This window comes from Mastigoproctus giganteus, chromosome 8, assembly GCF_048544385.1.
Source record: "Mastigoproctus giganteus isolate SK-2022 chromosome 8, ASM4854438v1, whole genome shotgun sequence".
Taxonomy (NCBI): domain Eukaryota; kingdom Metazoa; phylum Arthropoda; class Arachnida; order Uropygi; family Thelyphonidae; genus Mastigoproctus; species Mastigoproctus giganteus.
In genome coordinates this window covers 24,338,389-24,352,769 of record NC_143582.1, presented here as the reverse complement: position 1 = coordinate 24,352,769, position 14,381 = coordinate 24,338,389, and the positions used below count along the sequence as shown (strand labels likewise).

At 40.7% G+C, this 14,381-nt stretch overlaps 1 protein-coding gene across 1 annotated transcript in view; it reads right to left on the bottom strand.

Moving 5' to 3' along the window:
* The window catches only part of LOC150081371 (uncharacterized), a 101,026-nt gene extending 100,426 nt beyond the window's left edge, over positions 1-600 (bottom strand). The window contains exon 1 of the mRNA XM_090380186.1: positions 479-600. The gene's annotated coding sequence lies outside the window, so the exon portion shown is untranslated. The remainder of the gene's footprint in view (positions 1-478) is intronic.
* Between the last annotated feature and the right edge of the window lie 13,781 nt (positions 601-14,381).

The following is a 14,381-nucleotide window of genomic DNA, read 5'->3' as shown; positions in this document are numbered from 1 at the left end:
GAAAGCAAGTTTATATACTATCAGCAAAAAAAAAAAAAAAAAAAAAACACCTTTCCATTTCACCTATCTATTCTCCCATCCAATACGCTCACCAATGAGAAAATTTACCGGCTATATCTTGATGTTACTGTATTTGAATGACGGTATAATAACAGATATGAATTAAGAAAGCTTGATACACTGTTATATAAATAATATAAGTCATAATATATCTCTGGAAAAAAATACAAAAGTAATTCAGCAATTACCAAACATTATTTTATTTTATTTTAATACTTGGGCACTAATGAATTAAAACAATAAAAACAATGTATATATAATGAACAGTATACCAGCTGTTAAACACTTTAAAAACACCCTGTAACAGCTTGCATGATACTAAACTCAGAAACAGTTTGAAAATACTAAATTTAATTTTAAAAAAGAAGTTTTCCATAAAATCCAAAGATCATATAAAATGCGTACCGATGTCACCTACCTGTATGACATTGAACGTGGGGACAAGGATAATTCCCGTGACATTTAACCATGAGTTGCATTTAAAAGCAGTCTACATTTCGGCATTCTTTTAACTGCTTGGAATTTGTTTAGCTAAGGACCAAATTTTTATGCTATAAATTAGCACAAAATTTATTTTGGTATAAATCTCTGATTCTTTTTTTAATGATTCACATAAAAACAATATTTTCATTTTTAAATCACAGTCTCAAATTATACGCTGCCTAGCCGCCTATGGTCACAGTTTGGAACATGATACGTCACATCCGGTACGCCCCTCTGATATAGCGAATGCCATTACCTCAGATTACGTAATTTTCTCTTTTTTTTTTTTTTTTCTTTCTTTTTTTTTTTTTTTTATCAAGATAATGTGTTGCACTCTAGTTTGAATTGGGATAACTGTAACATTATTCTCTGGGTACTGTAATTAGAACAACATAACATATATGCATAAAAAAGTGCACACAGCATTATTCTGGTAAATCGGTAGCAATAAAACAGTTACAATGAAGTTGTAAGATGTTCTGGCCTTGGACGTCCAGAATATATAAATAAAATTTATAAATTAAATAAAATCACTTCATTTATGAATCATGAACGTTCTCACTGGTATAAATAAATAATCTTAATTGTGTACAGTTATGCTGCACCATCGTGGCAAGCAGTGCAAAGGATTAAATATGTAAAATAAGCTCACAAAATAAATACCAGCGGATATGACCTTAAATTCCAATGTTTATGAGTATTTATTAAAAGCTTAACATAAAAATGTCTAACATCAAATTCACATTTCATTGTATATTGCGATGATGAAATATATATATGCTGACAGAAATGTATATTATCATTTTTATTTTATTTTATTATTATTATTTTTTTTTTAATTTTCACTCTGATACCAGCTTGGACGTATTTAGGCTGTCTGGTGCCCGAGGCTGAAAGTTAATATGAGGGCCCCAGATAGGCACTCACAAAGAGCCTCTAAACCAATTCTGAGCAGTTTATGATCTTTGCTAAGTACTTAAAATACTTATTTTTATTAATTAAAAAGTATTATTATCATTTTTTTTTGTTTCAAATTAGTGATGCAGTTGTTTATATTTATTTGAAAAAGTGGTTGAAACTGTCACATAACCTTCGAATAATGTAGCACTGTGGGAAGTGAGTCAAGAGTTTTCTAGCCAGGGGAAGGGGGCGACGTGAGAAGGGAGCTAGGACAATGTTCCGGAGAATCATTAAGTTTTATCATCATGCAGAAGTAAAATAATCCACATTATTTTTATGATGTGGGAGCTATGTCCCCTACCTAGAACCTCACCCGTATTTACGTATTTGTTCGTTTAGTAAAAAGGTAAAGTGCAGCCATTATCAACCCACTGCAGGATGGAAGCCTCCTCAACAATTCATGCTGAGGGAAATGGACCATAATCTGCCACGCTTGTCCAGTGCGGGTTGGCAGATCGACCGTATTCAGCAGTCAGGGGCTTGAACCTCGGTCTACTCAAAGAGCGTGTGCTACTGTACTCCCGCTCCTGACCACTCGGCTACGGAGGCTAAATACTGTAATTCAAATTTAAACTAATAGCATGCCTCAGATTAGATTTAAATTTAAACTAACAGCATGCCTCCCCGTATTTACGTATTTGTTCGTTTAGTATAATACTGTAATTCAAATTTAAATTTAAACTAATAGCAGACCTCAGACCAGGGTGGCAAAGCAAACATTAAAAAACAGGGGGAAAGCTTTGGTTCGGTGGGAAATTGGCCGAGAACAGTCTGCTACGAATCAATATTTTACAGTATGCGCAACTTTTTACTATTTTATTAATGTTTAAGCCAGATTTTCTTTGAGTGTTCGGTATTTTACAGAAACTTCCCAAGCCTAACAATAGTTAGCATCGCTGTCTATTCAAATTGTGCACAAAAGGCGTGGGTCAGAATCCCGTCAAGATAGGAACAGTTTATATATACAGGGTGTCTCAAAAATACACAGCATAACTTCAGGAATGAGTTCCTCATATGTAGACAATAAAAATATTTTATATCGACATAGTTCCGGAAATGCTTGGTTCCCGAGTTATTGACCGAAATGTCTTATCTCCCGCAGGTGATTTCCTTCATCTCACTGATTTAAAGGTAAGAGGTATCCAAGGAACTGAGAGAATCTGGTGGTTTTCCATTCCGACCAAGTACACAAATCAGGAGCAAGCGGATATGCACTTTATGTACATATGTTTGGCGGACGGCAATGCTCTGGAGGCTTGTCGTTTGTACCACGAAAGGTTCCCAGAACGAAGATGTCCAGACAGGAAAACGTTTTAAGGTAGTAGTAGTGGCATGTGATGCAAGTGTATGAGCTTATGCAACATCAGCCAAAAAAAAAATCACACCATTCCCTCCAAATGCCTGTCCAGTTCCTCCCTAAATTTATTCAACCTATCAACTTCCACAACGACAGATGAAAGTTTGTTCCAGCAATTAACCACCCGCTGGCTAAAGGCAAATTTCCGCACGTCTATTCAACATCTGTCCTTTCTTAATTTGAATTTATGCCCCCTTAGGTTTGTAATCTGGACAAGTGGAAGGATCCCATCAGAATTCAGCATGCTCAACCCATTCAAAGCCTTATACACCTCAATCAGATCACCGCGCATGTGCCTAGTCTCCAGCCATTGCAATTTGCAGAACTTAAGCCTTTCTTGGTAAGAGGTATCCATCGCCGCCTTTGTGAACATGGGACCTTTACACCTCGTGCTGCCGACAGAGGACGACCAAGGTCTACGACTCCTGAAGTAGAGGAGGAGATTTTGGATGTTGTGCATGCCACTCCTGGAATCAGCACACGCAGAATAGCAATGCAACTGGCTGTTCAACGTTCGACTATTTGGAGAGTGTTGAGAGAACACCAACTGTATCCTTACAGTTGGTGTTCACACCTGCAACGGGTACAGGCCTTATCACCAGCAGTTTACCCTGCGCGAGTAATGTTCTGCCAGTGGTTCTTGCAGCAGTGTGGTACAACTTCTCACTTTCCTGTTTTAGTGATATTCACAGATGAAGCACAGTTCGCACGAGACGGAATCCAAAACTTTCACAATCAGCATGTATGTGCTGAGGAAAACCCACTTGCAATTCTTCCATCACATCACCAAAAGCGGTTCAGCCTCAACATCTGGGCTGGTGGTTTTGGTGATAAGTTATTTGGGCCCCATGTACTTCCAAACAAACTCACAGGGCAGGCGTACAGAAACTTTCTGGAAAACAGCATGCCTGATTTCTCGGACGACACGCCACTGATCATTAGTCAACAAGTCTTCATGCACGATGGCGCTCCCGCACATTTCAGCCACCTAGCCCGCAACTTCCTGAATCGAAGGTTTCCTGGTCGGTGGATATGTAGAGATGGACCAACTGCCTGGCCTCCACGCTCACTGATTTAAACCCACTAGATTTCTTCTTGTGGGGCCATTTAAAGTCATTGGTGAATTTGACTCCGGTAGCTGATGTGGAAAGTCTCCGCAATCGAATTGTGGCAGGTTGTGAGACAATACGAAACATGCCAGGAATTTGGCATCGTCTTCGCGAGTCCATGAGACGTCAATGTGAGGTCTGTATTCAGGCAGAAGGTGGACATTTGGAACAATTATTATAAGGTGATATGAACAGTTAAGTGTCGTAGACAGACCTTCAAAACTCGGAAACCAAGCATTTCCGGAACTATGTTGATATAAAATATTTTTATTGTCTACATATGAGGAACTCATTCCTATGGTCAGTGTGATCCACAGATTAGTAAATATATATATATATATATTTACTAATCTGTGGATCACACTCACCATACTATGAGTCTGCACCATTAGCACAGTGGTATCGTCACCCTCCTCCCCACACTGGGTGGAAAAGGCCCGGGTTCGAATCCCGTCGATGACGCCAGGAACTTTATTCGGCTTTTTTCACTCTGTGGCTGAGTTAGTCGGTCTCAGGCATATATAGCTAGATTTTTCCCTAGAATTGTTTCATCCAGCAAAACAAACAAATCGACCAGAGAACACACCCAATTTACAGACACAAATTCGGGTTTATGTAATCAATTACAGGGAACCCTAAAATAATAATAATAAAATTGGCCATACTATGAGCATCCGGATAACCAAAAATACTTACCTTCACCATAACCGGGAACAGCTGTTACTGGATATGGAAGAAGAATACAAAGCATTCAGTAAGTTCGCGCAGGATCTTTTCGCAAGGAGGAGGACATTGATTGTGCTACATAAGAACAACGCAGGAGATTAGCAAAGCAGACTGTAGACCCAAACCAAACGAGCAAGGAACCCAAGTAAAGGAACGGTGCCCCTATCAACAAATCCTTACTGAATGAACACCCAGAAATGACACCTAAACTCGACACTACTAAATAGAGAAGAAAATGAAAAAACAAGAGGATGCCTATGGCGACCTAACACTGATGATGGACATGTCCCAAATCAGCCTCATGTCTGATGGACCAGAACTGACTACCCACAATGCGCCAAGTAGTAGTACAAGATTTCCTACCAAAACCGAAACTTGCAAAGGGAAGAACTGGAAATACAACTGAAGGATGAAAAATACCAACTAATGGAATGACCTTCTAATCCCCGAGTTCGGTGTTAGGAACTGCATCCTGAATCTGACCTTCTGCCATTTGGTGACCTAAACCAGGTGCCCTAAACTGGTTTCTTTAAATCCCCATCCCCTAGCAGGGGAGAGGAGTAGACTGGTTCCAGTCTCCTCCCCCCTCTTCTCCTGGTGGGTCTGTCCCCATTGATCTTCACAGGGACAACTTCCCTATTGTTCCTTTATCTCTATCACAAATAGAGAGACAAAGGGAAAATTGGGAATGTTCCTCCCAGCCTTCAGTCTCTCCCATTACTCAAACTTAATTTAACAAGTATGCCCATAAAGCAACTTGATTTGAACTAGCCCAAAATTTAACCCCTCTCACTTAAACCTGTACCCCCAATTCGCTGTAAATTCACTGCAATGCTACCCTTTTTTTACTTTTTTTTTTTTTTTTTTTTATAGGTCTTTTCCACCGAAATCTTCGGAAACGAGGTGGCAGGGCCTGCCAGAGTACTTAAACATCTACTGGGTGCCTGACCTGCCTCCTCGTGGCAAAGTGTTGGCAACGGTGGGGCAACGGCTAAATGGTCAGAAGAACAACAGAACATAACACTATGCGACATTCCACTCCCCACACACTTTGAAATTTCTGGTCTCCACAGAGTACTGTGGAGACCAGAGATTTAACCTGGTGCCATCGGACAGTTAACACACTTTAGTTTTACACTGCCCATTGTCAGCTTACAGGTTGTGTACAGCCTATACTTCTCCGCACTCTAACTTTTTTATTTTTTTCATTTAGTCCCCGTCCAGGAAGCTGAGGCGACCCTGACGGAAATTATCCAGAGAATGGACTGCCAGGCTCATCTCCCATGAGCCAGGTGGTGGGCAAAGTAGAAAAGGGCACTATTAGGACCCTGCTGCTAAGTAGTCAGAACAGTCAGAACCCCCCCCCCCAACACAATACTATGCACATTCAACACACTATATTTTTTCTAGCTTTTACACAGTGCTATATTTCTTCACAAGAGTACTATGGTGCTGATGTGGGAAACCATCGGTGGCACCTGACCCCGAACATTATGCCACCATGACCATGGCCAGGTTATGTTCGGCTGTATTAAGTGTAAAAGCAAGTACGCTTATGAAGCGTCAGTGGCAGTCCCAGATTTTCTAAAGGGACAGTGGGTCTAATGCAATGTTTGGAGACATAGTGACATAATGTTTTTTGACAAACGGCACCGGTGCTTTCGCACAACTCAGTGTTAGGAGAATCGTTAAGCTTTAATCATTATGTAGCAGCAAAAAAAACATAGTATTTTGATCATGGGGGAAGGCGGCTGCTGTAGCTCTTTTAGCCCGCCACTGTGAGGCATCAGTATATTGTGTTTATGACTGTGTGTATTCTTCAGTCTGCTTTCTGTTTGCTGGAAGAAAAACCGGGTTTATGGGGGGCAGAACTAATAATAATGAAAACATGCAACCCTCGCCTGAGAATGACAAATTCAATCACATTGCGAAAATAAGTCTATTAAAATTCGTCGCGTTCTTGATCTGAATTCAGCTCTTTTCCACCTAGTGCAGGGGAGAACGGTGGTTATATTCACTGTATGCCCATGTTAATGTATACCCCAGCGAGGGCATACAATAAACATGGAATATGTGCAATTTATAGACGTTGTATACCAGCACCTCGTTCCTCATCTCCATAGCTTACTCCGGACTGATTCCAAAACAGTCAATCTCGCTTCTTCAATAAGGTGAGTAGTAGAGTGTATGTCAATTTGGTACTGAATAGTTTCATGGCCTACCATTTGATGGCCATGGATAAAATTTAGATTCATTACTATCATCCAGAGACGAAGCAACAACGTATGGAATGGTATCGTGAAGGATCGCCTTCCTGTAATAAATTTTGTAGAGCGGCATCAACTGTAAAGCTGAAGGCATATTTTTTTGGAACAAAGAAGAGGTGCTATTCATTGATAAACTTCAAAAAGATAAATCCATTACGAATGAATATTATTTGTTGATAATGAAATTAATTAAACGCGAAACGTGGGAAAGTCAAAGGATTCCTCTTCCGCCATGACCTTCCTAATGGAATGACCATTAGGAAGGTTACCTGAGAATTGTTCTCAGGTAGTCATTGAGACAATCAACGATTTAGGTTGAGTTTGTCACACTCACCCAATTTTTCGAGATGTGGCCCTCTCTGATTACTATTTGTTTCCTTCAGAGATAAAGTCATTTGAAAAATTCATGAGGGCTCACACACAAGCGGTTTTACCCTTCGGTTTAAACTGTGCTTGCCAAAATCTGCACACAAATTTTCCCATTAGCATGAGACAACAGTTCCTGTTTTATCCGTGAACGGAACTATACCCGTTTATAATACTGTTTATAATAATCTGTGTTACTGAATCGAATGAGATTTATCCATAAACAAAGATATGTGATTTCAATAACAGCCTATGGCTAGAGCAGAGTTTTGTCACCTTGAAGTAAATCAGTTGAATGGTTTGTAGACAGTTTATCGAACTACACAAGTAACACTCATGTTTGTTAAGGGGAAATCTCGGTAATACGCCCTCTAGGACACTACAGTTGGTATATCCATCCGCACCAACTGGGTGGAAGGGACCTTAGTTCGAATCGCGTCAATGATTACCCCCATTGATTACCACCCTCTGTCTTCTCAGGTGAAAGTGATTCTTGCACTGCTTCTATTGGAATGAGCAGCAGCCTGGAAAATAAGATGCAGGATATTTCAGAGACTACTGGGAATCATTGGGGTACAAGTAAACACATGGGTTGTGTTAGGGTAGCTAAGAAAAAGAACAGGTACATGTATACTTGCGTGTACACCAATGCTAGGAGTTTAGTAAATAAATTTGATGAATTTGAGGTATTGCTCAAAACATCAAAGGCAGATATTGTTGGGATTTCAGAAACGTGGTGTCACACAGATATAAGGAATGCAGAACTGGAATTTGGGGAGAACAATGTCTACAGAAAGGATAGACAGGATAGGAAGGGAGGAGGGGTTATGCTATTAGTTAAGAAATACATAAAATCCAAGGAAGTGAAGCCAGTCGACATCGCTGGACAGTGCAGTGTCGAGTCAGTTTGGTGTGACATAAGCATTGGGAGATCAAAATTGAGAGTAGGAGTGTGCTATAGGCCTAATGATTCTGATGAGTATAATAAGAAGTGGGCCAGTAAATCAGAGAGTCTTATAATGGGGGATTTTAATTTCCCAGATATTGACTGGAATTTGGGGGCTGGTCACTCACACACTAGCAAGGCTTTTGTGGATTTATTGGATGATTGTTTTCTACATCAGCATGTTCGTGAGGCAACAAGAGGGAGCAATACTCTTGATCTGATTATCAGTAGTGATTCTTCATGCATTAAGAACCTGCAGATAAATGAACCACTAGGTGGCAGTGATCACAGTGTGCTGAAGTGAGATTTTCTCAAAGAGGTGACTACCATTAGGGGTAAAGGGAAGGGTTATTGCTTTCGTAAAGGTGACTAAGATGGACTGAGACAGTATTTAAATTCTATACAGTGGGACCAACTGATGATGTTACCAACAGCAAATTCAAAATGAGAAGCATTCAAAGAACTTATCTTGGAAGCTACTAGGCTTTACATACCAACTAAGAAATATTGTTCATGGTTTAGGCCTAAGTGGATGTCAGATGAACTAATGAGACATATGGCAGAGAAGAAAATTGCATGGGATACATACAAATTAACACGTGACACAGAAGCCTATGATAGATACAAGTTGATCTGTAACCAAGTTACAAAGGTCAGGCAGGCGAAGGCAGATTACGAGATATCTTTGGCAAGGGATGCAAAGAAAAACATCAAAGAGTTCTTTACTTATGTAAACTCTGGAAGGAAGGGATGAATCAGATTGGTCTACTACATATCGATGGGTCAACTGTTGATGATCCTGCTCAGGTAGCTAACAAACTAAATGAATATTTTGCATCGACATTCACACATGAGGAGTTATTCAGCAAGGGGAATGCCAGAGGTGTATTCAACTCTGGCAGTAAGCTAGAGAATCTTGTAATCTCTCAGAGTAAAGTGGAGGAGAAATTGTTGAAGATAAACACAAGAAAGGCACCTGGGGTGGATGGGATCTATCCAGTTATATTAAAGGAGGCAGCAAAGGAAGTAAGCAAAACCTTAGCCATAATTATGAGAGCTTCCTTGGACTCAGGGGAGGTACCCATGGACTGGAGATGTGCAAATATGACCTCAATTCACAAAGGAGGATCAAAGGCTGACACAAGTAATTATAGACCTGTGAGTTTAACTTCTGTTCCCGGAAAATTAATGGAGGCACTGGTTAATGAAGCACTGCAGGATCATCTAGACGAGACTTCAGTTATAGCTCGGACACAGCATGGTTTTGTTAAGGGGAAGTCTTGCCTGACCAATTTGATTGGATACTATGATGCAGTCACAAAAGAACTGGATGCAGGGAATAACTTTGATATTATATACTTGGATCTTAGAAAGGCTTTTGATACTGTTGCACATGGAAGACTGCTGCACAAATTGGAGCAGTGTGGCATTGGAGGCAAATTGCTATTATGGATAAAGGGGTGGTTGAGGGGGAGAAGACAGAGTGGTAATCAATGGACACTGCTCATCGTGGACTGGTGTTATTGGTGGAGTCCCTCAGGGTTCGGTGTTGGGTCCATTGTTGTTTTCTGTGTTTGTAAATGATATTGATGATGGTGTATCAGGCTTAATGTCCAAGTTTGCAGACGATACGAAGGTTGGCATTGTTGTCAAGTACACTACTGACACTATGCTGCTGCAACAGGATCTGGAAAGGTTGGGCAGATGGGTTGAGGGGTGACAGGTGAAGTTTGACATTGACAAGTGTAAAGTACTGCGTATGGGAAACAGCAACCCCAGAGCAACGTATCAACTCTGTGGTACTGCACTGACAGTGGTAGAGAATGAAAAGGACCTGGGGGTGGTTGTGCGGGCAGATGTGAAGTTCTCTGAGCGGTGCAGACGGGCTGCAGGGGTAGCTCATGATGTATTGTCGGTGATGTATGGTAATTTTTCTAGCGGGATAAGGAGGTGATTATTCCCTTGTATGGGGCAATGGTCGGACCACGCCTGGAGTGCTGTGTGCAGGCCTTTAGGCCTCATTTCGGGAAGGATGTGGAGCTGCCGGAGCGAGTACGGAGAGGGGCGGCAGGGGTGGTGAATGGAACAAAGGGGTGCTCTTGCGGAGAGAGGTTTGGGTTTTGCAAGTTGCAGTGTCTGGAGACTGGGCACCGGCGAGGTGATCTGATGGAGGTGTGTAGGGCCTTGAATGGTTTGAGCATGCTCAATGCTGATGGGATTCTCCCTCTTGCTCAGAATAATCACCTGAGAGGGCATAGATTCAAATTGAGGAAGGACGGATGTGGGATGGATGTGCGGAGGTTTGCCTTTGGCCAGCGGGTGGTTGGTTGGTGGAACAGACTTCCTTCCCTTGTCGTGGAAGTTAATAGCGTTAATAAGTTTAAGGCTCAGCTGGACAGGTATTTCGAATGAACAGAGGGGTGAAGTGGAAGTGGTTATTTTATTTTATTATTTTTTTATTTATTTATTTATTTTATTTTATTTTAATTTGTTTTTTTTTTGGCTGATGCTGCATAAACTTGCTTTCTTGCATCAAATGCCTCTACTAATGGTAATGCTAATAATCATTTGATTGAGAGGGCATAAATTCAAATTGAAGAAAGACAGATGTAGGAATGTGCGGAAGTTTGCCTTTAGCCAGCAGGTGGTTGGTTGGTGGAAGAGACTTCCATCCTTTGTTGTGGAGGTTGATAGCCTAAACAAATTTAAGTGCAAGCTGGACAGGTACTTGGAACGAACGGAGGGTGAAATGGGAGCATGTTTTTTTTTTTTTTTTTTGGGTGATGCCTCTACTAATGCTAAAAAAAAATTCAGAAATTTGGACTTTTCATTTCATTAACAGATAAACAAACTATGGAATATATTCATTTAACAGTCACAGTATTCTGATGCCTCAAGGCCCGTTGCTGTCTTAGTACTTAATCTGAAGAATATAACTGAACGGTGCCTCCGTAGCCAGGTGGGCAGGAGCAGCAGTGCATAGCATACGCTTCTTGATTAGACCGAGGTTCGAGCCCGTGACCACGAAATACGGAGGATGTGGAAAGGTCAGGGAATGTCCACTTCATATCCCCGGAGCAATATGGCCTTAGTTGCTAATGCTCCTAAAAACCTAATAACAACAACATAACAACTAGAGGTGTATAAAGCCTTGAATGGTTTAAGCATGCTCAATGCTGATGGGATTCTTCCTCTAGCTCAGAATAATCACCTGAGAGGGCATAAATTCAAATTGAGGAAAGACAGATGTAGGATAGACGTGCGGAAATTTGTCTTTAGCCAGCGGGTGGTTGGTTGGTGGAACAGACTTCCATCCCTTGTGGTGGAGGTTGATAGCCTAAATAAGTTTAAGGCTCAGCTGGACAGGTATTTTGAACGAACAGAGGGGTGAAGTGGAAGTGGTGTTTTTTTTTTTTTTTTGGCTGATGCTGCATAAGCTTGCTTTCTTGCATCAAATGCCTCTACTAATGCTAATGCTAATGCTAATGCTAATGACGCGAGAAATTTTTATGAGTCTTTTTCACAACGCATCTAAGTCAGTCTTAGGCAAGACCAGCATGGTTTTCCTTCCAGCACACAGCAAATCGATCACAGAACACACGCAATTTGCAGACATATGTACGGTGCAATATGGCCTAAGTTGCTGATGCGCCTAAAATCCTGCATCAATCAACTACCCTAGGGGCTCACATCTGGTGAGTATGGGCTTGGCAAACCAAGGGTCCTGAGCTGGATATCATCATTCTTCTCTTTCTTGCTTTCTTGATGATTCCCCTCTCTCTCTCTCTCTCTCTCTCTCTCTCTCTCTCTCTCTCTCTCTCTCTCTCTCTCTCTCTCTCTCAGGGTAACACGGTTTTTTTTTTGGCTGGTGCAGCATAAGCCTCAGGCTTCCTTGCACCTTATGGCTAATAATAATAATAATTACCACACACACACACACACACACACACACACACACACACACACACACACACACACACACACACACACACACACACACACACACACACACACACACACACACACACACACACACACACACACACAAAGGTTTATTATTTTTTGTTTCTGTCACTTGAGGACTTCTTACTTTTGGAGTTGGAGATATCTGGATTTGAAACCCGCCATAGACGAGAAGAATTGTTAAAAGCCTCTTCAATCAGGGCTGTAGTTAACCCATCTGAAGCATAGGGAGTAGGATTTTCATCTCGTGAGTTATTCTGGGGTTTTCTGCAGGTACAACATACAAATTGGTCCGTGAACACTTGTACAGACATAATATCGCACTACGTGTGTTGTTATTTTACCAGGCTTTATTCGTGAAGCGATAAAACCGGTTAAAACAAAAAGGCGAAAATCAAATCCACATTTTGTTGTATCATTTTGAAAACTGGATCACTGGGTACAAAGAAGTACAACATGCCTCTCGTTTCTGCAGCAACCACTTCTTTGAAATGAAAGTGAGAGAGAGATATCATCTGTCCGCTATGGTTAGTTATTTAGAAATATCATAATTGCCACTAAGGTCAAAGGTTATTCAGACGTTATTAATCTCCAAAACTAAGATATCGTTTCTTGAAATGTGCTGGTGTACAAATACTTTTGAAAGTACACTATAGCGTACTTTTCTGTGATTATGAAATTTCTAGACTCCCCTTCTATTATTGCAATTTATTTAGCAATGACGTTCTTCCTAGGTAAATGTTTGCACAACAACCATTTCCGCTAACGTGATTGTGTCATATCACAATTAAACTTACTTTCACATTGAATATCAATTATTGGAGGTTTACAATACTCAAAAAAAAAAAAAAAAAAAAAAAACTATTATTTTTAGGCCACCCGAATAATTAAATTCATCTGCCGTGATGTGCCTCTTATGTCTGTTAATTGCGTGTGTTCGATGGTCGATTTGTCTGTTTTTCTGGACAAAAATCCGTTTCTGGGGGAAAAATCTTGCTATCTACGCTTGAGAACGGCTAACTCAGCCACGGAGTGAAAAAAGCCCATTAAAGTGGTTTACAATATTCAAACGGGACATGTTAGGCTGAGCGTGTCCAACCTGTGGGCCGCGTGCGACCCATTCCTTTAAATTGTGTTGCTCCCGGACATCTAACCAAATCCGTGTTGTGTTCCCTGGCCCGATTTTAAAATTAGCGTGCCACAAAATACAGTTTCACTGTTCAAACTACCCATTCGTAGTAAAATTTGACATTTCGGTACTTCTTTTCTGTTGAGTTTCTTGACTCCCTATCATTTTTTTGTTGTTGTTTTACGTTTTATGTACCTGCCTAAATACACTGAGTGGCTGCGAATAGATTCTTCCAAAGGGCATTCTTCCATTCTTCCTAATGCACCATGTCAGAAGGCCAGAACTGGTTCCAGGAACGTAAGAGTTAATTCAGACTACTGAGGTGGCATTTCCATTCGCCAGATTTCAAACCAATTCAGCACCTGTAGAATGAAACGAAACGTACTCTTCAGAGTAAAAATCTGCAACGATACAACTTTTAATAACCGTGGAAAGCAGTTGAGTCAACACAGACATGCATATCTATGGCATGCTTTTCGATTCCTAATTGAATCCGTCGAGGACGAATCCAGCTGTCCTGACGGCTAAAGCGTTGGAGATCTACTTTCTATTGGGAAGGTGTACCTTATAAAATGGCTACTCTATCTATGTAATACTATTACAACCATGTAATACGTATTAGGTCGCTATACAATCAATGTGGCATTATTAATGTCGCTATACAATTAATTACAGCCCTAGCAAGTGACAATCATTTATGTAAGGGAGCTAGTGGAGGATGTTACATAATTGGAGGAAGTGAGGTGTTGCATTTCAAGTGTCCAGGTTGTCATAATTCGAGTTTGAAGGCACAAGCGCCATTACACGTTGCTAAAAACATATTGCTAGATGGTTTATAGCCAGAAACCATCTAGCAACATGTTTTTTTTTGTGGAATCTTACACTTAGAAACGAAGTCTTAGAGTCAATGTCTAGAAAATATTGTTATAAAATTCCCTGACACTAACCGTCCATGCAAAGCTGCAAATTTCAAAGTAATAAAGAAGCTTCGTGAGTATGGATCAGTTGGGAATAA